Raw genomic sequence first — 26441 nt, 5'->3', positions numbered from 1 at the left:
GTGCACCCGTGCGTCAGTCCCATAGTGTCTGAAAGGTATTGTTTCCTTGGAGTCATTTGTGACCTATGGCTGTTACCGCTTTTCTGCCTCCTCTTCTGCATAGATTTCTGAACTTGGGGGGTAGGGGTGACGAAGACATCCCATTTAGGACTGAGAACTCCAAATTCTCTTGCTCTCTGCACAATATCCAGTTGTGAGACTCTGTGCTAATTCCTATCTACCCGAGATGTTTCTCTGATGAAGGTTGAGCAGGCACTGATCTCTGTATATAACAGTATGCCATTAAGAGTCATTTTATTGTCCAGTGGTGGTGGCGCATGCCTTTAATCCCAGTACTCGGGAGGCAGAGGCAGGCGGATCTCTGTGAGTTCGAGGCCAGCCTAGAAAGGCACAAAGCTACACAGAGAAACCCAGTTTCCAAAAACAAACAAACAAACAAAGAGTCATTTTATTGCTATGCTTCTTTAGCAGAATAATATTTATAAGAAAAATCTGTTCATTAATTGCTAGACATTGAATAAGCTGGGTCTGTAGCTGCTCTTTTCAGGGTCTGGATTCTTTTCTCTACAGTACTATCTACTATGTCAATTCTTCTCAAAACTTCTTTAATATTATCTGAAGCAACCAAACTCCATGCAAGCACCTTGCTGGGCTTACTTCACCCTGCTGTCTGTTTAACTTGTGATGTATCCTCTCTGAGCAAATTTCTCATGTCTCATAGAAAGGAAGGTTGCTTAATCTTGCTAATGTTCCTGTGAGCAGACTCCTGAGCATATAGTTGGTGTTTCATAATCACTTACTGCTTTTAATTGAGGCAGGAGTTGAAAAATGAAATTGAAAGAATAGTTTTTCTTTGAAGTTTAAAAAGGTAGAGATGTGGGATCTACTGTTCTAAAGATGTTGCTTTCAAGACAAGGATTCATCTCTTCTTTAGATCACACAACAATGCACAATATCATCCAATAAAATAGGTCATTTATTTTATATATTTCAAAGATAGACTCCTTCTAAATTACATATTTACTAATTTCAGAGAGCAATTCTGGCTTGTTATAGGAAATCTCAGCCTCTGCCAACATAACAAGACCTGCTGCACTATAAAAACTGCATTAGCATCTTTTGTTACTTGAAAACAATTGATCTTTTAGTTTGGTTTTATGATTAAGGTTTCCAGGCCCTTCAGGATAAAAGATAACTGAGGGAAGGCATAAAACAAGAAAGCCTCCCGTTAAGGGGCTCTGGGGTGCCCTGGTCAATTAGACCCTCTCAAGACAAGGCCTGGCCTGTTAAACTAGGAGACACATCTGTAACAGACCTTTGTCTAGTTCCTGTCTCAGCTCTGTCTGGGCCAAGTTCTGACAAATACCATTTGTGTGCTGGGGCATCTTTCCTTACCGTCTAGACATGTGATGCCGTTTATGTCTTCTTTGCCTTAGCTTCCCCCCAAAGAGGATGGGTGGTTCAGCTTTCCCCTTGGGCTTCCTCTTTACTGAAGTACTTGGCTAAATGAAACTCTTACTCATGTGATGTAATGAGTAGGTAGACGTCTGAAATAGATTTTTCTCCCTAACTCCCAATGAATGCATTGGCCAAATATATTTTTTTTAAAAAATCACATTTTTATTCAAAGTGGTAAACCCAAGCCTCTCTTAGGGATAGATACACACAACACAATCAATGATTTAAATCTTTTAGGAACAGTGTTAAATTTGAATTGATAAACACTTACACAATAGAACCAATTTAACCTGATACAAAGTAGCTTAGTTCTAATAAAGAACACATGAAAGGAAGTACCATAACATTACAAAAAAAAAAATCCAGGCACAACTTCCTTTTTAAAAATAATATTTTATTAATTCTTTAGTAATTTCATGCAGCCTATTTTGATCTAATTCATGCCTATCTTCCAACTCACCCAAATCATCCCCACCTTCTTACATGTCTTAGTAACTTGCTACTTAGTTATTACTGTGATAAAACACCATGACCAAGACAACTTGAAGAAGAAAGCATTTATTAGGGACTTAAAACATAGTGGGGAGCTTGGCAGAAGGCAGGCAGGTATGGTACTGAAGTGCTAAAATAGTAGCAGAGCACTTACATCTGATCCAGAAGCAGAAGGCAGTAGTTGGAAGGTTTCTCCAGTCCACCCAGCCCGCAGTCCCATAGTCACTTATAAAATAATCACTCAGAGGCTTTATAAAATAATTATTAAAAAATAATCACACAAAGTGTATGATCTATGGCAGGCTTCTTTTTAGTTAGCTCTTATATCTTAAATTAACCCATTTCTATTAATCTATGTTTTGCCACATGTTCCATGGCTTTACCTGCATCCCATTACATGCTGCTGCTTAGGCGACTGGCTTGTGTCTCACCAGACTCTGCCTTTCTCTTTCCTGTCTCTCTCCTTTCCTGCCTGCATCTAAGCTGCCTTGCCATAGGCCAAAGCAGCTTAGTTATTAATCAATGGAAACAACATATATTCACAGCATACAGGAAGACATCCTCCAGCAGGAGGAAGAGATACAGAGACAGAGACAGAGAACTGGGAACAGAATGACTTGGGCTTTTGGAACCTCAAATCTCCCCCATTGTGACACATCATCTCCAACAAAGCCACACCTCCTACTCTTTTGTTAGTAGTTACACCAGCCGGGGACTAAGCTTTCAAATATATGAGCCTATGGGAGCTAGTTTCATTCCAACTTCATTCCCCAATTCCCTCGTGTGTGTGTGCGTGTGTGTGTGTGTGTGTGTGTGAGTGTGTGTGTGTGTGTGTGTGTGTGCGTGTGTGTGCGCGCGCGTGTGTGTGTGTGTGTGTGTGTGTGTGTGTGTGTGTGTGTGTGTGTGTGTGTGTGTGTGTGTGTTGGCCTATTGAATCGATTTTATGTTGTCCAACTGCTCCTCAGGGTGTGGCTTACCTTGGGGTGTGGTCAATACATCAGGTGTCGTACCATTAAAGAAACTGACTTTCCTTCTCCCAGCACCAAGAAAAAGCCAATACCTCCCCTGCTGGGGATGGAGCTTTGTGACCACTCTTCTCCTCTGTGCTCCAAACACAACTTTATTGTCATCAGTATTCCCAACCATCATGTCATAAAGCAACACACAGAAGGCTAGTCTTGTTTGGGTAAGTTCAGCTCAGGGAAACCTTTCCTTGGGTGGGCCTGTATAAGTTACTTTTTATCACTGTGACAAAACACCTGTGAAAAGAACTTACAATAGAAAGGGTTAACACTGGCTCACAGTTTGAAGATACAGTCCATCAGCATGTGGAAGGCACTGTAGCAGAATCAGCTGTGGTGCTGGAAAGATGAGGTCCCATTGGATGCACAGTCAGCAAATGAAGACAGATGAACACTGGTGCTGGACTAACTTTGCCTCCTTGTATTCAGTCTGGGATTCTAGCTCATGAATAATGCCACACCCACCTAGGGTATATTTTTTCCTCCTCAATTAAAGCTTCCTTGAAAAACTACCATAGACAAGTCTGTAGGTGACTGTAATATCTAGTCAAGTGGATAATTACTATTAACTACCAAAATTCCACCCCTTCTCTATTTGGAACCCGAGCATATCATTTTAAACCATAGCTTCCATAGACTCATGGCCATCGCATATTATGGAATGTATCTAGTTCATTTTCAGGAGTCCCCACAATTTTAACAGTTTCAAAATTGTTCAGATTCCCAGAGTCCAAACTCCCTTATGTGATTCAGTAAAATCTCTTAATTGTGAACCCCCACATAACAATAAAATGTTCGGGTTATAGCCTTTCAATATATTCAAGAATAAATAATCTCATTCCTAAAGTGGAGAATGCGGATACATCAAAGAAAGATCAGGACAGAACAAGACCAGATGTTAGTAGAGCAAACAACGAATTCTGAAGTTTCATGTATGGTATCTTGGGTTCATTATGGAATCATCTGGGTTCAGTAGACTTGTATAGTCCCACTTTCCAGGTCTGCTATCTGCAAAACAAGTAGCCTCTCTCTTGGGGCAGCTCCAATTTATACTTATCACTGCCCATGGCCATCATAAGCTCCATCTTCACAGATTCATATAGTAGTTTGTTGGGGGTCTCATTATAAGGAATCTTATCCCACCACACATTGCATAGCCTCAGGGACTTTCTGGAACACTGATGAAAACCTCAGGATTCTTTAACGTTTACATTTTGCATGCATGCCAAACCAGTACTGTTGGGAGATTTTTGCTGGCTGGTAGAGGGTGCAGTCTGCAATAGCCTAGCAGCTTTCTCTCTGAGCTAGGCAATGTGGAAACTCCCTTCCTCCAGCAAAGCTTCCTGCTCTTTACCTAGCCTTATGTGGAAGATGTCCCTGGGCCTGGAGGACTGACCTTGTCTGAAAGCTGTCTGTAAACCAGATGCCTGATTTATCTTTAGCTTGAACCCTGACATAGATCCCTGCTATAAGGCTCTCTTGCTGCAGCTACTCAGAGCTTTAGGATAGGAGCTTGCCTCTTAATGAAAATTGGGTGATGCCCCTGACACTGTCCCCAGCCTTTATTTCACTTTCTTCCCAGAGAGTTATCTCTGCCAACTAACAAGCCTAGGGCCCCTGCTCATTCACTTCCGCTCACTCACTTCTGCTCCCTCACCTCTCCCGGGAAAAGCTTGGAGCAAACCACACTGTATCCTGTAGATGACACTTCCAAGTCCTGCTGTGAACCTGTCTTATACTCTGATCCCTTTCTACCACAGCTATAGTTGGTCTTTCTCTGACTTGGTGGCAGAACATGGAAGAATACTCCGTAGTGGTTTTTTTTTTTTTTTTTTTTAGCAAGGAGCATGTTAAATGTTATTCTCAATTCAGGTACTCTAATTTCAAATGAATTTGCATTTTGACATATTAGAACATTTGGTATGTGTGGTCTTTCCATCAGGATACCTTTCCTAGTGAGAAGTACTAAGTTGACTTTATGTGTGTGTGTGTGTGTGTGTGTGTGTGTGGTGCAAGCATTTGAGTATAGACGTGCACACCCATATGCACGCCTTCAGAGTTCAGAGCTCCTGTTAATCCACTTTACTCTCTTGAGACAGAGTCTCTCATTGAAACAGAAACTTTCTATTCCCTGAGGGTGACTGTCTAGCAAGCTCTTGGTATCTGTTTGTTATTGGTGGTATCTGTTTGTTATTGGTGGTATCTGTTTGTTATTGGTGGTATCTGTTTGTTATTGGTATCCAATACTGGGGTTAAAACCACACACAGCAATGGCCAGACTGTTACCTGTAGATATAATTCTGAACGGTTTTATTAAATAAGAAATGCAGAGCCAAATGCAGAGTTAAAAGCCCAGAGATCAGAGAGCAGTAGCTAGGAGGTGAGACCAAGACCGCCTTCTTACCCCTCACTGTCGCTGTCGTCCTTCCCCTGAGAGAGAGACCTTCTTCCTGTGTGTCTGTCTTTTTATTGGCTTTATGTTCTGTCTTCTCATTGGTTGTAAACCCAACCACATGACCTCTTCATCACTGCCTGTCTATGCAGACCTCCAGGTCTCTATGGTTGGTATTGAAATTAAAAGTGTGTGTCTCCATGCTGGTGGTGTCCTTGAACACACAGAGATCTGCCTGTCATGTGATCGGGATTAAGGGCATGTGCTACCACTGCCAGACTTCTGCTAAATGGCTTGCTATTAGCTCTGACTCCCAGGCACTTTTATTTATTAACATACAAATAAAATCACATTTCAGCACAAATAAAATATCACCATCATTGCCTATGTTTTGGGGATTTGAATTCAGGCCTTTATACTTACAAAGCAAGTTCCATTATGTCCTGAACCATCACCCCAGGCCCAGTGTCCACCAGTTGATCTTTTTTGTTTGTTTGTTTGTTTATTGATTTTTTTGTTTGTTTTTCGAGACAGGGTTTCTCTGTGTAGCCCTAGCTGTCCCAGAACTCTATCTATAGACCAGACTAAACTTGAACTCAGAGATATGTCTGCCTCTGCCTCCCAAAGTGCTGGTATTAAAGATGTGCACCACCACCACTCAGCCATATTTTCTCCTCTACCCCTATCCACAAATTTAAATATCTTCATACTCCATTCCTAAGCAATGTTCAGTGTCCACAACTGTCTCCTCTCTCATTAGACCTGCCTGAGAATAGTGAGCATCCTAGATACATTTGCTGTCCTAAAATTGCATCCACTAGATGAATGTCTCCATTACTTTGGAATTTGGCCCCACTCAAGTATTCAAAAGATGGGGAGAATAATCAGATTCTTTTCCAAATAGAATAAAAATGACTTGTAGCCCAGTTCCCAGTGAGTCCTTGCTCAATCAGTCCTTGGCACCTCATAATTCACAACTCCATTCTGAATTTCTCTTGGAATTTTGGTCTTCTAAACTCCCATTAAAAGGTCCAATTATGCTCTGCTGATAGACTTCCAATGCTTCACTGGTCCATAGCACCAAATTCTTCCTTATTCTTCCAAAGTTCCAAAAGCCCAAGAATCACATGGTCAAGTATCTCATAGCAATAATCCTACTCTTGGTAGAAATTTTCTATATTAGTTATATATCTCATTGATATGCCTTCTAGATGAGTCTAAAATTAGTCGATTTAAAAGTGACAATTGTCCAAAACAAAGTCGCTTTATATTTTGTACCTGGTTAGTCAGGTACCCATTCCAAATATGTATGATTCCTCCAATTCTCCAAAGCAGTGGCATCTCAGCAATTCCTTCTACTTAATGTTTGGTAACAAGTATTTAGATACCATTCATACATTCGGCCAATTCCCATTTATAATAGCTTCAGTATAAACAAATACCTAATCATTAATTAACTTAAAAGGGTCATTGACCAACAAATAAACTCTCCTGTGTTTTGAAGGCAAAGGAAAGACCGCAAACCAGCCATTAATCCCAACTTTTAATAATTACATAATTTACAAAAAATTACAGATTAGTCAATATCATTTAGGAAAGCATTTATTTATTGCTTGCAATAACTTGGATTTAATTTAGCAGTGAATTCAAGAATTTTCTTTCCCTGATTCAGTAACTTAAGTTTATATTATATATATATTTGTATGTATATGTATATTTTATACATATGTACATATATTTAGTATGTGTATATGTACATAATTTGTATGTCCATATGCTTTGTATACACATTTGATTTATGTATACATATATGATTATATATGTATATATAATTTTGAAACTCTGTTCTTATTGAAAATCTATGGCAATCATTTACACTGGAATTAACTTTTAGCAGATACCAGCATAAAAAATATTTTGATAGCATATAAGCTGATGCATATGGGTATGGCTATTTATATATTAATGTTTAATATTTTTGCCAAATATCATCATAAGGAAGAAAAGATATTTTTGTCTCAATTATTGAGTAATAAGCAATCATGTAAAATGTAGTAAAATTATGGACTTCATTTTCTTTAAGCATAGCAATGTTATTGGTCAAAAACATTGTTAAAATAAAAATATTTCAATATTAAAAACACTTTAATATGTTTGAATAAGATGTCCACTAATTTTATGAATAAAATATTAAAAAAATTAAAAAATCAAATTCACTATCTGATAAAATATTTATGATTTGCTATAAAAATTATGTATATATTCACTATTTTTACACAACTTTTTTCTCTTATTGTTTTTGAGATTATAATATAATTACAACTCCTTTCCTTTTCCTCCCTCCCAACCCATTCATAATGATAAATTTTACTTCTAATTTTTTCTTTTATTGAAAATAGATTTTTCATATAATATATCCTGATTACAGTTTCCTTTCCTTCTACACCTCCAAGTTGTTCCCCAAATCCCCTCCCATCCTCCTGTGGGGATCACCCCTTTCCATCTCAGAATAATATAAATTGGCTTCCCAAGGAGAGAAGTGAATATAATACATAATAAGGTAAAACAAAAGCAAACACAGCATGGTATGACAACACAGAAGTGGAAGAGCCCAAGAGAGAGATGTGGAAGGGAGAACCATTTGTTCACACGCTTGGGAATCCTGAAAAAAAAACCAAAACCAGAAGCCATAATATATACTCAAAGATCATGCAGGTAGGAGAGAGAGAGAGAGAGAGAGAGAGAGAGAGAGAGAGAGAGAGAGAGAGAGAGAGGGAGGGAGGGAGGGAGGGAGGGAGGGAGGGAGGGAGGGAGGGAGGAACAGAGACAGAGATAGAGACAGAGAATATGGAACATAGAGAAAGAAGAGAGAGAGAGAGAGAGAGAGAGAGAGAGAGAGAGAGAGAGAGAGAGAGAGAGAGAGAATATGGAACACTGCATTAATTTAAACATTATCCTTTCTCAGGGGCCATGCTAATCTCTGTATCATTTCAATTTTATTATATGTGCTGGCGAAGTGAGCACTTCACTGCCTATTTTGAATCTCCAAGAAAGTGTCTCTATAGTCAAGTCTTATGTTTTTATAAACCTTTGAATATTCTACATATTTGAAGAAATCCTTCTTTAAGTTTTACTAGTATGGGGTTGAAACTGTTCTGCTGGAAGGATCTACAGAAAAGGCAATTATATTGCCAGGCTCCTAAGCATATTAAAGATTCTACTTAAGAGAGGCCCATGGCTACTTTGATTTTACAAATTTCACTAGGTAATAATTTCCCTGCCATCAGCGTTAATGAAAATTCAGGAAATGTCAGACTTCAGAGAATATAAAATCTTACAGAAGAACATTTTATAAAAGTCCAGGAAACATCCCAAGTGACACATCAGCCTTTCTTTATACACATGGCAGGGAGTGCCGGAAAGCAAGGAATGAGGGAAAAACTGGATTTGAATTTTTCTAGAGGTGTATTTTAATCCTCCAATGCCCCGGACACGGGCCAATCTAATTAATTAACCAACGCTTCCCACATGTTCTGTAAGAATGCCATGCATGCTAGACCTCATACATGATGCCATAACGGAAAAGGAGACTGGAAAGTGTGGACAGGAGGCAAGGGTGAAACTTGCCAACTTCTTCATCCACAGTGCTGTGGGTGTCCATCCATGATCTTGCCACAGCCCCCTTCCAGAAGGTGCTGAGCACTCTTTAGGGACCTGAAGTCTCAGTGTGTGATTCAATAAGACTAACATCTATGAAGGTGGTTGGAATGGTAAGTTAAAATGTTACCTACAGAATTGAGAAAAGGAGATACCTGGACGATATACATTGAATCCCCATCTTTAAGAAATGCAAGTCTCTCTTAGCTACTGAGAGAACTTTTCTTTTTTCGACTCACCAGCTTTGGTAATTTTTTGGGATCATATTGGGAAAAACACATATTTTTCATGATACTTCTGTGTCACTGGAACCATAGTGTGCCTTCAAACAGATAATGCAAATTCTGGATAGCACATAGGTTGAAGGAGTTAAAAGGAAAAGGTCTTTGCATGGTTCATCCGCTGGAAGTCTGTACAATCATTCCTGTCATTGCTAGATCCCATAACATGGCAAGAAATTTCTGTTCCATGACCTGTGGCTCTGAACAATGAGCTGGGTGGATACCACTTTCTCTTCCAGTTTTCAAATTATCTTCAAAACTCCAGGCTCCAAATAAATAGACTGTGAATCACAGCCATGGAAGACTCCTCTCTGGGGGCACCCTGCCTTTCTTCACTAAGAAGTCATGGTTGTGTCAACTAAATATAAAAATAGATCTTTTAAAAGTTCATTTCCTGCATATTTTTGTGATCTAAACTAGTTTTTGCTGGCTTTTCTGTCATCATAAAATTCCTCATTGCGCCAGTATGTGCATTAAAATGTATAGTCAGATTAAACATGTAAATATACAGTCTGCAAGCAAATAAGGAGTGCAATAGCCCAAGAATGGGTTTTAAAAGTTGTTTTAAAATATACATTTCTGGGATAAGCTTAAATGTAAAGAGCTCCCTGACTGTGGGTTCAAATAGGAAAAAAATTCAAGGGTTGGGCAAAACATATTAAGGCAGATGGTTTGAAAAAAAATTAAATCACAACTAAAAAGCATCCAAGGAAGGTAGTTCTTGAATGTCTACCCTCAAGTCCAAGAGAGGAGATCTCTAGGGGTTTTCTGGGGAGAAGAAATGTGATTACAGCATTTTCCTGGCCCAAAAGCCTGGCCAAGAGGAAGTGAAGAGAACCCAGCCACAGGCCAAATCTCAGGCTCCAGTTCTGGCAATCCATCTGGATTGCCAGAACATCCTACACACCGGACAAGGGTGCTGAAGCCAGGACTACCCACATTCTCAGACTTCGAAAGACAGGAACCTCAAGGGGTACTTGATTTATGTGGAACAACTCGTTTGCCCAGATGCATTTAAAATGAAAACCTTTTCCAGTGCTCTCACCTGGGATTGAGGATCATGGAAAATGAGAGTGGAAGAAGCAGATTAAATTGCTCCTTAACAAGTACATCAGGACAACTGGAAATGAGCCTAAGCTCCAGATGACAATGATAGCCAACAGCTATTGAGCACTTACTGTTTGCTCCGTGGTGTAGTTTTCCATATAAAATTACTTTTCGAGCCTCACAGTTCTTACAACGCAAACACCATTATTTTACTGGGTTTTACAGGTAAGGAAGCCTGATTTTTAGGTAGTTAACTAAATAATTAACATGCTGTAAATATAGAACAAAGGGGCGGTAAATGAGAGACACAAAATTTAAACCCAGTTTGCCCCATTTACAGCTAAGTTTTTTTCCGTTGGTACGTCTTCTTTAATTTATTTTACTATTTCATTATTGTTGTTTATGTTGTTGTTACTGATACAGGGTTTCACAAATGCCAGGCTGACTACAAGTTCATTATGTAGCTGAGGATGACCGGAAGCATCCCGCTCTGTCTGCTACACTCGCTTGCAGAGGTATGGAATTACAGTCATTTCCCACCATGCTTAGTTTATGCTTGACTGGGGATTGATAACCAAGCACTCTATCAACTTAGCAGACCAAATTTTTAATTAGGGGGTTGGATGAATCAGCTACTATATGCAGGTAATTGTGAAGGAATAGATGCACTTAATATACATATGGTTTGTTTGTGTCTGTCTTTATTCATTAATACCACGGGCAAAGGATGTCAAAGACTATAACTTGGCTCTAGCACAGTGAGAGTACAGGCATGCAAGGTACATTTACACATTTATTCAGACTCTAAAGCCTGGAATTTCCATGAAGTTCCCATTTCCTTATCAATTGTTACTGATCTCATGAAGAAATAAAAGGATTTAAAGTTGAGTGATTATAATATATATTTGTTGTGATAGTGCTGTGTACATTCACATTCTCTTTAATACACTTCTCAATTCAGTGGTTAGCATAAAATATACATTCAATAAATATATTTAAAATAATGAGGTAGGTAGTATTTCTCCCATTTACAGATGTGACAACCAACTCTTAGAGAAAACTTCCCAAAGACCGCAAGACCTCATATAGGAATCAAATTTAGTTTTTCTAAGTTCAAATCCCATACATTTGGTAAAATATCAAAAGCCACAAATTACAAAATCATGTTGTTATAGAAATAAATAAAGTGAGTTGAAAGGGAATTACTCTTAGGGCAGGTCTTAAATAATGAGCAAAACCTATCACAGAACAAGAATTGATTGTATGTGGGGATGTAGAAGCTTATAGAGGAAAATATTGCTGGCCACTGCCTCCAAATTTGCTGATATTGGGGTGTGCATATATTTTTACAGCAGTGTTTGAGGGAGAGGTAAGTCTCAGCTGGAGACTAAGCTCCTGTGTTCTCTGTCCATGCTTGCTCCATATGTTAACTTTTGCTCATTCTGCTCACATTTACCAAATGAGAAGATTACTTCTGTATTAAGCAGTATACAACATATAGATTGTAGGATTCACATGCCACACATTCAAGCACCTATAAGACCTTGGTCATACATACATCCCTCCACACAAAGGGAAATTAACTAAGCCAACTTAATCAAATTCAAGCACCAAGTTTCTCCCAGAGAATGGACATGCCTTGGAGTAAACTCTTCTGTTCCTATGTTCTTTGACCTTAACAGCAGGTGTCAGTCCCAGATTTAGAAACTGACTATAAACATCAGAATAGAAAGTTAAAGATAGTAACTCAGAGAATTTCAGAAAAAAATGACTGACATTCTGCACACATTATGTTCCTTCCCTAGGCATTTTCCTACCCCAAGACACTAAGGAACTCTAAAAGTGTGCTTAGAAATTAAAGAGCCTAGTAGAGGTTTGGGGACTCTCACAGTTCTAAGAAGAGAAGACAATGTGTAGCTGTCTCAAATGAAAATCAGCCTGTGCATCCAAATAGAGCAAGAGGCCATGAAAGGAAAACCCAGATGTGTTCCTGGTCTGGCTGTAGTACTTATGGCCAGAGGCATATTCTTCAAAGCTTGGTTCAGCATATGCAAGGTTATGCATGTGCAAATATGCATGTGATATCTTCAAGGAGTTCTTCATAGCCCCATGACCTCATTCTTCTTGGACTTTGGAGCCTTCCTCCTGTGGTATCTATGCATGAGTCCCCAAGGAAACCCACCAGAAAGCTTCACCAAATCCCTGATTTTATAAATTAACTTTTTAAACAGTAGCTATAGTGTCCCAACCGCTTCTTACAATATAAGCAGATATGTGAAAAAAAAAAAAAACAAACAAAGAAGAAAAATAAAACTACATTTCATTAAAGCACTTACACTTTGGTAAACTATGATCCCCGCAAATACTGTATCACAGAGTTCAGGAACAAGCTAAGATTAAGACAGATCTGGATGGAAGGGATTTTTTTTTTTGTGTTCCATTTGTGAAGGTAAAATAAGGAAACTCGATCCTCTTAGAGGAAGATATTCTTAGACAGCATTGAGTGTTTTTCTAGATACTGTCCAAAATTCAACAAAAGTTTGCAGAGATTAGCAGATTAAATCCAATTTTATATAAAAATGTAAAAGTTATAAAAAATTACCATAGATCAGTTGGGCACGGTAGCATACATCTTTATTTTAGGACACAACAGGCAAGGAGAGGTAGGATCTCTCTGAGTTCAAGGCCAGCCTGGAGCTTCAGGCCAGCAGGTGTACACAGTGAGGCACTGTCTCAAAAACAAAAGAAAACAAAGAAATAATCATAAAGTCTTAAAGACGAACAAAGTTTAGAAGATATACTATAAAATATATAATCATATAAAAATCACATAAAATATTGTAAAACCACCATACTAAAATTAGTAACATTATATGTGAATGAACAATCAAATTTGACTGATGCAACATAAACAGACACACATCTGGTTTACAGCAAAATTATTAAGCAATATGTTTATTGATTAGCTTGCTTGTGATGAACAATAAAATCAGTTTCTATCTTTCATATACATGATACTTAACAGTTATATGCCAATAAAGCAAATAATACAGAATGGAAAGCATGGTCTTTTAGGGAACACGTACTACATCAAGTGAATTAATTATCTGTGGGAAAAGCGGCAGTTCATTTCTCATGCATGGAAGTCAGCCCTAAGGAAGAGCAGAACTAAAAAACAGAAGGTGAAAATGCAAACCTTAGAAGAGAAAGGCCAGACATCCCATTTGATAGAAAATGTTTATGTGACTCTTCCCATAAACTATTCACTAACATCATAAAATATAATCCAGAAAGAAAAGGATTGATAAGCTGAAGTATCAAAATTTGAAAAATTTTTGTTGATTTGAGACCTGCCATGAGAAGAGTGGAAAAGGAAGCCATGGGTTTGAAAGGACGTTGTCAATATATTACTTAGTGAAAGATATGTGCCCAGAATATATTCAGAGTTCCTGTGAATGAAGAAGAAAAGGATAACAGATTTTATTTGAGTGGTCAAACTTCAAGCTGAAACTTAGAAAAAGATGATTTCCAAAAGATACTGAATATACTTTAAAGTTTCTCAAACTTGGGGTTGGGGATTTAGCTCAGTGATAAAGTGCTTGCCTAGCAAGCACAAGGCCCTGGGTTCGGTCCTCAGCTCTGAAAAAAAAAAGTTTCTCAAACTTGCTGGTAATCAGGAACCGAAATAAAAACCACAAAGAAACAAGAATTAGGGATCACCAGAACCTGATCACAGAACCTCAATGTACATGGTGAGGAGTGTAACATTTTTAAATTTGTTCTTCTCTCATACAATACATCCGGATCACATTCTACCCTCCTTCCATCACCCCCCCCCCCCCCCGCACCCCCGCCACATCTCCCCTCTCTCCCAGATTTACTCATTCTCTGTTTCACTTCAGAAAAGAGCAGGCCTCCCAGAGATATCAACAAACATGGCGTAACAAGATTCATTAAGACTAGGCACAAACTCTCACATGAAGGCTGGACAAGGTAACCCAATAGGAGAAAAAGTGTCCCAAGAGCAGACAGAAAAAAAAAAGAGTCAGAGACACCCCACTCCCCCCACACTCCCACACTCCCACTGTCAGAAGTCTCACAAGAACACCAAGCTAACAAACATAACATATAAGCAGAGAACCCAGTGCAGACCGGTACAGGCTCCATGACTGAGGCTCTGAGACCTGCTTAGTTGATCCTGTGGGTTCTGTTTTCCATGGTGTCCTCAAAACCTCTGGCTCCTACAATCCTTCCTCCACATCTTCTGTGAGGTTCCCCTGAACTCAGCTTAGTGTTTGGCTCCGGGTCTGCCTCTCCTCCCATCAGCTGCTGGGTGAAGCCTCTCTGGTGACGATTGGTCTAGGTTCCAATCTATGAGTACAGCAGAATGTTATTAAGATATTCTATTTCATTGACTGGTTTGCTTGTTTGTTTGTTTAGCTAGTCATGTTTGGTTTTATCCTAGGTCTCTGGGCTGTCCAGTCTCTAGATCCTGGCCATCCAGGCAGTGTCAGGCATGGGCTCCTTCTCCTGGCATGGGCCTCAAGTTGGACCATTTATTGGTTGGCCACTGCCACAGGTTCTGCACCACCATTATCCCAGCACATCTTGCAGGCAGGGCAAATTGTAGGCCAAAGGTTTTGTGGCTGTGTTGGTGTCCCATTCCTACCACTAGAAACCTTGCCTGGTAACAGAAGATGGCCAGTTCAGGCTCGGGATCCCCCATTATTAGGAATCTTCACTAGGGTCACCTTCACATAGGTTCCAGAGAGTTTCCACTACAATAGGTTTCCACTTCACTCCCCCCCGCAATGCCCACAAGTTCCACCCATCTTTCCCAGCACTATTTTCCCCCATGTCTCACCCATTCCTGATTCCTCCTGTTCCCATCCCCAGTCCACTCACAAAATCTATTCCATTTCCCCTTCCCAGGGAGATCCATGCTTCCCACCCCCTGGACCCCTCCTTGTTACTTAGCCTTTCTGAGTCTGTGAATTTTTAGCATGATTTTCCTTTACTTAACAGCTAATATCCACTTATAAATGAATACATACCGTGTTTGTTTTTCTGTGTCTGAGTTACCTCACTCAGGATGATTTTTTTTTCTAGTTCCACTTGCCTGCAAATTTCATGAAATCATTTTTTTTAACATCTGAGTAATAGTCATTGTGTAAGTGTACCACATTTCCTTTATCCATTCCTCAGTTGAGGAACATCTAGGTTGTTTCCAGTTTCTGTCTTTTATCACTAAAGCCACAATGAACATAATTGACTAAGTGCTCTTGTGGTAGGATGGAGAGTCCTTTAGGTATATTCCCAAGAACAACATAGCTAGGACTTGAGGTAGATGATTCACAATTTTCAGAGTAACCACCATATTATTTCCACAGTGGCTGTTCAAGTTTGCACTCCCACCAGGAGTGGAGGAGTGTTCTTCCTGCTCCACATCCTCACCAGCATGAGCTGTCACTTGCGTTTTTTATCTTAGCCATTCTGTCAGGTATAAAATGGAATCCCAAAGTCATTTTGATCTGCATTTTTCTTGTTGGCTAAGGATGTTGAACATTTCTTTAAGTGTTTCTCCAATATTTGAGATTCCTTTATTGAGAAATCTCAGTTTAGATCTGTACCATTTTAATTGGATTTTTTTTTCGTTTGTTGATTTCTAGTTTCTTGAGGTCTTTATATATTCTGGATATTAACCTTTTGTCAGATGTAGAGTTATTAAAGATCTTTTACCATTCTGTAGGCTGCCAGTTTGTCCTTTTGATGGTGTCTTTTGCTTTAGAGAAGCTTTACAGTTTCATTAGGTCCCATTTACTAATTGCTGTTCTTAGTGCCTGTGTGATTGGCATTCTGTTTAGGAAGTAGTCTCCTGTGCCAAGGCATTCAAGGCTATTTCTCACTTCCTCTTCTATCAGGTTCAGTGTATTTGATTTTATGTTGAGGTCTTTGATCCATTTGAACTTGAGTTTTGTACAGAGTGATAAATGTGGATCTATTTGCTTTCTTTTACATGCAGACATCTAGTTAGAACAGCACCATTTGTTGAAGATGCTTCCTTTTTTCCATTGTGTATGTGGCTTCTTTGTCTAAAATCAGGTGTCTGTAGGTCTGTCTGGATCTTTGAGTCTGTTCCATTGACCAACATGTCTATTATTATGCCAATACCATGCTGTTTTTATTACTCTGTTGTACATCTTGAAATCAGTAATGGTGATACTTCTGGAAGTTCTTTCATTGTACAGGTTATTTTAGCTATCCTGGGATTTTTGTTTTTCCATCTGAAGTAGAGTATTTTCCTTTCAAGGTGTGTAAGGAATTGTGTTGGAATTTTGATTGGGATTGCATTGAATCTATAGATTGCTTTTGGCAAGACTGCCATTTTTATTATGTTAGCTCTATTGATCCATGAGATGGGGGATCTTTTCATCTTCTGATATCTTCCTCAATTTCTTTCTTCAAAGACTTGAAGTTTTATCTAACTATTTTGGAAAACTGACATTATCTACAAAGCTTAGTGTAATGGTGTCTTAACATTCTATCATGAGTCTGCCTTCCTAGCTGCTCATGCACACAAAAGCGAAGGTGTAAAAGTATTCAAAGCTCAATTATTCATGGCTGCAAATGGCCAAAAATATCCAAATATTATATATATATATAAAATTAAACATATATAAAATTATACACACACACACACACACACACACACACACACACACACACACACATATATATATATATGTATATATATATATGCGCAATGGGAGGAGGCATAGTAACAAAACAAGGGCAAATCTTGCTATACTCAAAAAATTAAAGGAGCCTCCCTAATAAGTGAAATGAGCAATGGAAGCCAAACATCAGTGAATTCCTTCATACTGAAATTGCGTTCAAGTTGTAATGCTTCATAATCAACAAGTAAATAAATGTAATTCATAAGAGTGAGGACACTGGTTACCATAAGCACACAAATCACTCAGATGTTTGGAACTAAGCAGATTTGACTTCATTTCACTCCCATGTGTACTGTTCTTCCATCTCATTAGTTACATAATTATGTTCCCTGAGAAAACATGCATTCGGTGATACACTTTATGCAAATTACATTTCAATTAGAATGTAAGAATGTACCTATAATGCATGTAATTGTTATACATCTTGTTACATAATTTTATTACATTTTGTATGGTTTTATTACATGAAACAGTTAATTCATCCTTTTTGATATTTCTACTACCGCTTCTCCAAATAGAGTTACATAAACTCACTTTGTTTCAGTTCAATCAGCAGCTCATGTCTCTCTGCTGCTACTTGATTTTTCCCAGCCATAGGAACCTAAGAGAAATCTGACTAGCTCTATTTCTGCGTATGTAAACCGTGAAGACTGGGATAAATCACTTCAACCTTTCACCTGATTGTCACTTCCTCCTACTGATGCCGCTCCTCTCCTCCTCACCTCTGACACTCATTCCTCCCTGGAGAAAATTCTGACAGCAACCTGAATTAGATAAGCAACACTCTGCTGAGATTTTAGTTTCTAACTTTCCTGTTATATCTTGTGATTTGCAAAAATGTTCCTCGTTTATTCTGATGGTTGTAAAATCCCATCCTGCAATTCTTACACTTTATATTTTATGTCTTCTATTTCTCCCTGTTGACGACCATATTAAATCTTATTTATTCCCCATGAAGTATACTACTTCAACTAGCTCTCTTGAAATGATTATTTTATAAATTTGGCGCACGCCTTTAATCCCAGCACTCGGGAGGCAGAGCCAGGCGGATCTCTGTGAGTTCGAGGCCAGCCTGGGCTACCAAGTGAGTTCCAGGACAGGCGCAAAGCTACACAGAGAAACCCTGTCTCGAAAAACCAAAAAAAAAAAAAAAAATAAAAATAAATTTTCCATATTCTCAAACTTTTTATTTTCCTGGGACTATTTTTTCATCCAATAAGGTGTTAAAATATTAAGAAGAAAGAAGGATTTGTATTTTGTAACACTAATTTGGCATGTCATCTCTTGAAGGAAACAAGTCTCTGGGAGTATATAATTCATCTATCTTAATGCCAAGTACGATTCTGCTGGGCAGGCTTGTGAAGATATTTGTTACTTCCTCACAAATTGAGCTCTAGTACCCGTCACTAAGAGGAACGTTGCTCTTATCTCATGGAATGATTTTTCCTGACAGTTTAAGAGAAATGGGTCCCTGCAGTGCTGGAAACTAATGCCACTAGTTCCCTTTAATCTAACCCTGTCATAACATCACTGTGCTGAAAATTCTTACTCACCCTGTGCCTATCATGGGTGACCTAGGGCATGCCTGGTTCTGATGTCGGCTAGGGAAGTGGCGCACCTCCCTTCCCTCACCTCCTTCTCAGCCTGTAGCATCTTTGGAATGTTCTTCCCAGAGATCTTTACAGTGTCTACTTCTTCATACATTTTAATTAATTCTTCAAATACCATCCACATGCTGAGATCACTATTCATTTTATCACTCCCTATACAACTCTGAATCAGCTCCTATTCCCTGGGCAGGGTGCTCATTGTCCTTATTTTTGGTAGAACTCTAAGCCTAACTCATATAAGATGTTTGATAAACATTATCTGAATGAGTACATATAAATAAAAATTGGAGTCAACAATAATGGTTAAAGAAACACTCCTAATTGAAAGCATAGATCCAGAGTAAACCCAAACTGAAGTTCTGAGGAACGGAATGATATACCGACCATAGAATAATACAACACAGCCTCACCAAGCACAGTGACTAACACCTACAATCCTCACAATTGAGATGATGAGGCAGAGGGTTTGAGAATTCCAGGCCAGCCTGGGCTACTTACTGACTTCCAAAACATCATGGGCTATTGTTTAATATCCTGTCTTTTATTTATTTTGACTTTAAAAGCATGAGGTATAATTAATTACAGTAGGGTGGATCTGAGTTTGCAGGCAAATTATTTTTATAAAATGTTACGATATGAAATTTAAAACTTCTAAATTCAGTCTGCGTTGAATACTAAGCCAGGCAATAAACAAGGAAGAAATGTTGTTATTTATCGATGTCTACTCTCATTATGAAAAGCAGTGCATCTGGGGACCAGGTGACTTCGGAATCCCGTTACAGACAATAACTCCTTAATCCCTTAATATAGGTGGAGACAGCCATCATTATCCCATTTAACAGACTTTAATAGTTGAGGCAGTAAAATTCAGTGCATTGTCTGAGGTTTCAACATCAATTTTAAAGTGTCATGTAGAATTTCAGTTTGTAGCTGCACATATGTCCTAAATTTGTTATACAATTTACTATATAACTTATATTATGAATCTAAACTTCACCATAGAGAAGTGTCACTACCAGACTGGGCACTCTCATTTCTCTCATATGATCATTCGATTACAGGAAGCCAGAAAGGCAGTGAATACAGTACTCCATCATATAAGGAGTTACCCCCCCCCCCCCATTCACTCCTTCAAACTGTGCTGCTCAGACATTGGTTCAGCCTCCGAAACAGCCTGGCATTGGGGGATTACGTGAATTCAGGCCTGAGTTAGAGTCTTTCCAGTAGTTCAGTGTATGGTAAACAGATAAAGAAGAGTGTGATGGCAAGACTGCAGAGAAGAGCAATCCCAGGCTTCCTGAAGACAGGTGGACCCTTTTCTGAATGCATGCATAAAGAGATAATATTATTATTAATTTCACCTTGCATTACAGCTCACAGCATTATATCTTCCTTTTTACTTATTTTTAAATTGCATATATTCTAAACCATTCCATTCATAGAAATTCAAACCCACCCCCTCCGACCAGTTACAGCTTCTAAGTTGTTAAAGGAGAACACAATTGTTAAAATGGAAAAGAGAAGCAGTTTTTACCATGGGCCCACCACAGTTTGGCTCGGTCCTTGCAGTCTCTGCTCTGGTGAGGATGAAGCCAGACCACACACTGAGGGTGAATTAAACCACTCCAAGTAGAAGAAACACTAATGGAAAAAGCCGAGTGGGTTTCCAAGTAGGGGGCGGAAGACAGGACAGCGCCCTCTCAGCACCGGTCTCACAAGGCTAGTCTCAGAGTCCAAGGCCTCAATGGGCAATCATTAGCTTGTCGCTTTCTGTGTTTGAGGAGCAGGACACATCTCTTCAGCTGCCTGTTGCTCTGGAGCTCCTCAGCCTGAGTGAATATGGGCTTTTAGAACCCCATTGCCCAATCCCCACTATTCCTATAAATTGAACTTGTCATTAACAAAATGAAAATGAGAACTTATAAGACAGTCTCTGCCTTTAACCACTACTCCATGATGAAAGAGAAATCTGGTTGGTCTCACAGTTTCCTAATTCATTAAGATTTAAATACATATTGATAAATCATAGCAAAGCCACAGTGGGTGTGGAGGAGGAATGAAAGTAAGTGAGAACAACTCAGAAAAACGTCTTGGACACTTTGTGGCAACATTCTCCATCTTGTTTCTTTCTGGACACTTAGGACAGAGCAGAGACGAGGAGAAAACACTGTCTTTGCAAGAGACAAATTACAGTTAGAAATACACAGATGTAGGGCTAAACTCTTGTGAGTGCTGCAAGAGAGGACACATCAGTATTCGGATGCACACAATGCACGGGCTCACTAAGGGTTCTCTGCAGCAATATGACAGAGGTGACATATACCGTGGGCAAATAAATCTCTGCGTGTCAGGGAGTTTGTCTGAGAAAGCAGAAAGCAGTTCCCCACACTCTAGCTCCACCAGACCTGAAGAGGCCAAGGTCATTTGGCCAGACATATACGTTTCCATGGCTCTTTTACAAATATTACGCAAGCTTCTGAAAATCTGAACCCAGTTTGACATTTAAGGAGTCCTGTGGGGCAGAGCACAAATGGGAACTTGGGAGAAGCTTTAAATCTAGTCGGCAGGAATAAACGAACTAGAGTAGAGACCAGAAACTGGGGGGAAGAAAACATATTTGTAAGTGCCGAGTCAAAAGGACAATATACAGAGTACGTACATCATTTTACAAAAGGTCCTACAAAGATTGGGTGTAATTATCCCCAACTTATTGATGCAGAAACTGAGACTCCCAAGAGTGAAGGATGTACTGACCGTGATAAATCTAGGCCATAAATTTTCTCGGATTGTCATGTAAGACCCCATGTATCTACACCCACCCACCACATTTTTCCATACAGAGTCATCTTTTCTGGAGAAATGCTATTTGGCTTTAGGAGTGGATAAAATGTATCATCAGAAATTCTATCTCTAATCTGTTTAAAAAAGAAACCATCCAGAAATTTTAGCCTGATTGGAAGTACCTGAAAAATAAACAGAGGCTTGCCTTGATACTGTGGCCTCGGTGACATCTTTTGCCTATGTCATCACATTGTCTCTTTTCTCTCGAGAGCAGATTGTGCTGCCTCTGCCCAGGTATAGTCCACATCCTCAGTGGAAGCCTGCTCGTCTCCAGGCAGACTGTGCATGGCAGGGAGGCAGACACCCCAGTCAGCTTAGCCATCTCTCAGTAGGATCCTTTTGTCATCTTTCTAACTCTTTGGCTCTGTAACATACACATAAGTTAACTATAAATGGACCATTTAAATTAGTATATAAATATAAATTTTGAGAGGAAAACGGGAAAGCTTTCTGAAATATGCAGCCCTTGCCGTGTTTGGCTGATAGAACGTCTTATAACTTTCATGTGTCCTTCTCTGATGGCTTGTCAAACAGACTACCAGTCTTTGGACTTATCTCAAATTTGTAACTTATGTTGATTTGCATATTTATTATATATTCTAGGTGCAAAATATGCATCAGACTATAGAAGCTTGTGACTTGCCTTTTCATTTTTAAATAACATCTTTTCTAAAGATTTTTTTATAATTTGATAACATTCATGTGAATTTTTTTAGTTCATCTTCATAGATTATAAAATTTTTATCTTTTGCATAGGTATTGACTTTTGATCCTATATATTTTTACATCTTTTAAAATTTTATTTTTACTCATGTGTAAGTGCATGTGTGTGTGTATGTGTGAGAGAGAGAGACAGAGAGACAGAGAGAGAGAGACAGAGAGAGTTGTGTGTGTGTATTTACATGCCATGTATGTGCAGGTGAATGTAGAGGTAAAAAGACGACATCAGATTCCCTGGAACTGGAGTAATAAGTAGTGGTGAGTGGCCAGTGTTGATGCTGAGACATGAATTCAGGTCCTCTGCAAGGTCAGCATATACTTTTAACCACTGATCCATCTCCCCAGGTCCTTCTATGCTTACTTATTCAAGCTGTGGCATTTTAACTATCATATTTAGATTCCTAATATTTTTTGTGTGAGAGAGTTCAGGATTGTTTCTTCACATACACATGTTTGGTTGTTCTATTTATGTTGTAGATGTCTATAGTTCACCTCTTCTTATACCTTTGACAAAAACAATCGTTTAGATGTGCATAGCTGTATTTCTAGAAAGCATGTCATACTCTACCCAATTTTATTCTAGTAAACATATTCTACTTATATAGTCTCACTACCATTATCACAATGCTACCACTACTGTATTGGATTAGATTATTAATTTAAATCCTAAGTTTTATTCAACTTTGACTTATTTCAAAATAAACACATTCTGCCTTTTGAATGTGCATATGCACTGTGCAATCAGCTTGGATATTTATAAACAAAAACTTCTTCCTATATAGCTTCCCCTACCTTCTTCTTGTGACCAAAATACTTTGAGATGTGATTTTTAGTCTGTATTAATTATGCAATATAATAGATTTGAATGTTGCCTATTAATATGTGTATACAATGTACTTTTATTACATTCAATGCCCCATTATCCTCTCTTGTCCATCCCTGCCCAAATTCTCTGGTCCCATTCTCCTCCTAAACAGTCCTCTCCTGCTTTAACATCCACTCTTGTTAATCCGTAATCTACATATGGGAGGAAACACATGATATTCAATTGTGTGAGTCTGGCTCATTCCATCTAACATGAGAATTTCCAGTTTCATCACTTTTCTCATAAATGACATAATCCTATTCTTTTTATGGCAGAATAATACCACACTGTGTATATATTCCTCACCAAATGTATACATTCATCCATTTATGAACATCTAGAATAATACCACATTGTGTATATAATCCTCACTGAATGTATACATTCATCCATTGTGATTCTATAATGTAGCTATCCTAAGTAGTACTTCAAAAAGCATGTACAAATGTGTGTAAATTATTCTCTAAAACAGAAGAAGAAGGAGATTTTTAAACCTCATTCTATGCACTGGGAAAGGACACACACAGCAACTAAACTATAGACCAGTTTCCTAAATGAATGTATACGCAAAAGTCTTTAGTAAAATCCTGTCAAAAAAAAGCTCAACAATATATAGAATAGATAATAAGCTATTGTTAAATTGTTTCCTTACAAGGATCAAAAGACAGCTCAATACCTACAAAAGAATGAACACAATAGAAAACACACCCTTCCTCAATGGATACAGAAAAAGCCTTTGACAAAACCCCAAATTCTCTATTTTCTCTAGGAAAATAAAGTCAGACCTTAATGTAAAGATGTAGTATAGCAATATGTGTATAATGTCTATAGCCAACATTATAGTAGATAGGGAGAAATGAAAGTGTGTCTGTAAAATCAGAAATGTAACAAAGGTGACTCTTTCGCCACTCTTTTCAATATACTGCTTGAGTTTATACCTTAAGCAACACTAATAGCAATAAAAGGGATACATATAGGAACAGATAAGTCAAGTTATCCCTGTTTGCAGATAATACTACTTAAAACATCCTAATAATCCTCCTGAAAGTTTTCAAAATTGACCCACTTTTCCAGCAAAGCGACACAGAGCTTTTTCTATATGTCAACTACAGACATGCTAAGAAATAAGAGCAATTCCATTACAATAGCTTTAAATAAAGTGAAATGAAATACCCAGAAATAAACTTAACCAAGAAAGTCAAAGCACTTTTATGATGAGAACTATAAAGTGCTGAAGAGAGAATCATAAAGGACCTAAAGACAGAAATTCTCCCATGTCATAGCCCAGCAGAATGACTTCTAAAAGGGCCACATTCTACAGATTCCATACAATCTCCATCAAAATTCGGATGGCATTCTTCACAGAACTATATAAAGCAATCCTGAAATTCATGTGGAAGCTCAAAAGACACCAGGCACTTAAAGCTGTCCTCAGCAAAAGGGACAATACTCAGAGGTATCCCGATATCTGAGTTCAAAGTGTGTTTCAGGGCCCACAGAACAAAAGCGAGGAGAGCTGGGCACAGAAGTCTGTCATTCTAAGAGTTGTAAGGACAAGGCTCTCCTGCTCCTTTTGGGCTCATGGTTCTTGTCCTGGACCCTGAATGCTGCTTTCCATGTCACTTTGGAGAATTTACAGTTTGCACTTGCTTGTCTGTCTTCTTAGGAATGACAAGTCTTTTTCTGCATGCTGTTTAGTATTGAGAAATTTGTTTCAAATATTTTTCCCACCTTTCTATGTACATCAAGAAGTCAATCCTTTTTATAGTGTTTATTATAATTGCAAGTTAATTTTGCATAATGTACTTCATTATGCGTTTTTCATACATGAGTGCAATGTGATTCGATTGTATGCACCCCATAACCCCTTCTTGTCTCCCTCAGATCCTGTCTCCCACAAGCAGTTTTCTTCCGGGAAGCCAACATTTTTTATTATTAGATTATTACAAAATAATCCAGGAAGTAAGAAAGCAGACATCCTGGTAAGCATTTTACATTAGCTTAGAAATGAATGTATATGTAGAGGCATTATTTGATACTAATTAGAATTTTCTCCATAGCTCACAACCTTCAGCTAGCTGAATGTGTAATTGGTCATATATATGCACTTATATGACTAATTTATATAAGAAGATATATGTATTCTTATATAAAAGTATATGAACTCTTTTATTTTAAAAAATTGGATTATTTGTCTTTTTTAAGTTGTAGGAAATATTTCACATTCTGAAAAACAGTCCTTGTCAGAAATATATACTAAGAATATTGTTTCCAATCTGTCTTGTCTTTTTACTTTTTTAATTGTGTCTTTTAAAGAAAATAAGTTCTAAGTTAAGCACGAATAGAACCTCTGTTAAACTAGAAAAGCACAGAGGAACTTTCCTGAGTTGTGTGAGATTGGTGTCTGCATTTCCCATGGTGTCTTAGTCTTCCTATATATCAATGTTAAACAGATTGAAAAGGAAATTATTGAAACAATCCCATTCATAATACCTACATACAAGCAAAATAAATAAATAAATAAATAAGACCCCTGGGGATCAAACTAACCAAGAAAACAGAAGACCATTCAAAAAAGGGTTAAGATTCTAAAGAAAGTAATTAAGCAAAACACTAGAAGACATCCCAAGCTGATGAACTGGAAAAATTAATATTGTGAAAACTTGAATCCTACAAAAAGCTATTCCAATCACAATCAAACAACAGTGTTAACAGACAAGGAGAAGCAAATAAAAAATGTATATGGAGGCACAAAAGAAATCCTGAACAAAAAGAATATAGTGAAAGATATTATCATACCACATTACAAACTATATTATAGAATCAAAGCAATAAAACCCTGCCTAATAATGGCACAAAACAGACATACTCATCAAAAGAATATAATTGAAGAACAGTTACTTGATTTTTGACAAAGATGTCAAAATGTATAGTGCAACAAAGATTGCATCTTCAACAAATAGTGCTGAGGAAACTGGACTCCAGTGTGCAGAGTAATGGTACTAGATCCCTATCTCTCACTGTGTACAAAACTCAACACCAAATGGATCAAACTTCTTCATAAGACCCGATGCCCAGAGAATACTAGAGAAAAAAATGAGAGCTTATGCTTCAATTTAGAGGCATGGTAAGGACCTTATGAATAAGATTCTGACAGAACAGGAAATGAAACTAATAATCAGCTAATGGGCTATCAGGAAAGTGAAAATCTCCACACAGCAAAGGAAAGTGTGAGTAAAAGAAGAGGCAGCCCACAGAGTGAGAGGAAACTTTGCCAGCTACTCATCCAGCAGAGGATTAAGTCTGTCTAGAGCATACA

The 26441-nt window shown here is 38.2% G+C and overlaps 1 non-coding gene across 1 annotated transcript; it reads right to left on the bottom strand.

The window, feature by feature from the left end:
- Positions 1-8284: 8284 nt before the first annotated feature.
- LOC128111289 (U6 spliceosomal RNA) lies at positions 8285-8388 on the bottom strand. Its single transcript, XR_008218555.1, has one exon. It is a non-coding gene; the product is annotated as a U6 spliceosomal RNA (small nuclear RNA).
- Positions 8389-26441: the final 18053 nt, after the last annotated feature.

The sequence above is a fragment of the Peromyscus californicus genome, unplaced genomic scaffold (genome assembly GCF_007827085.1).
Source record: "Peromyscus californicus insignis strain IS unplaced genomic scaffold, ASM782708v3 Scaffold_15__1_contigs__length_86483966, whole genome shotgun sequence".
In the NCBI taxonomy this organism is placed as follows: Eukaryota; Metazoa; Chordata; class Mammalia; order Rodentia; family Cricetidae; genus Peromyscus; species Peromyscus californicus.
Note: the sequence above shows the minus strand (reverse complement) of the source record. Positions and strands in the feature narration are given on the sequence as shown.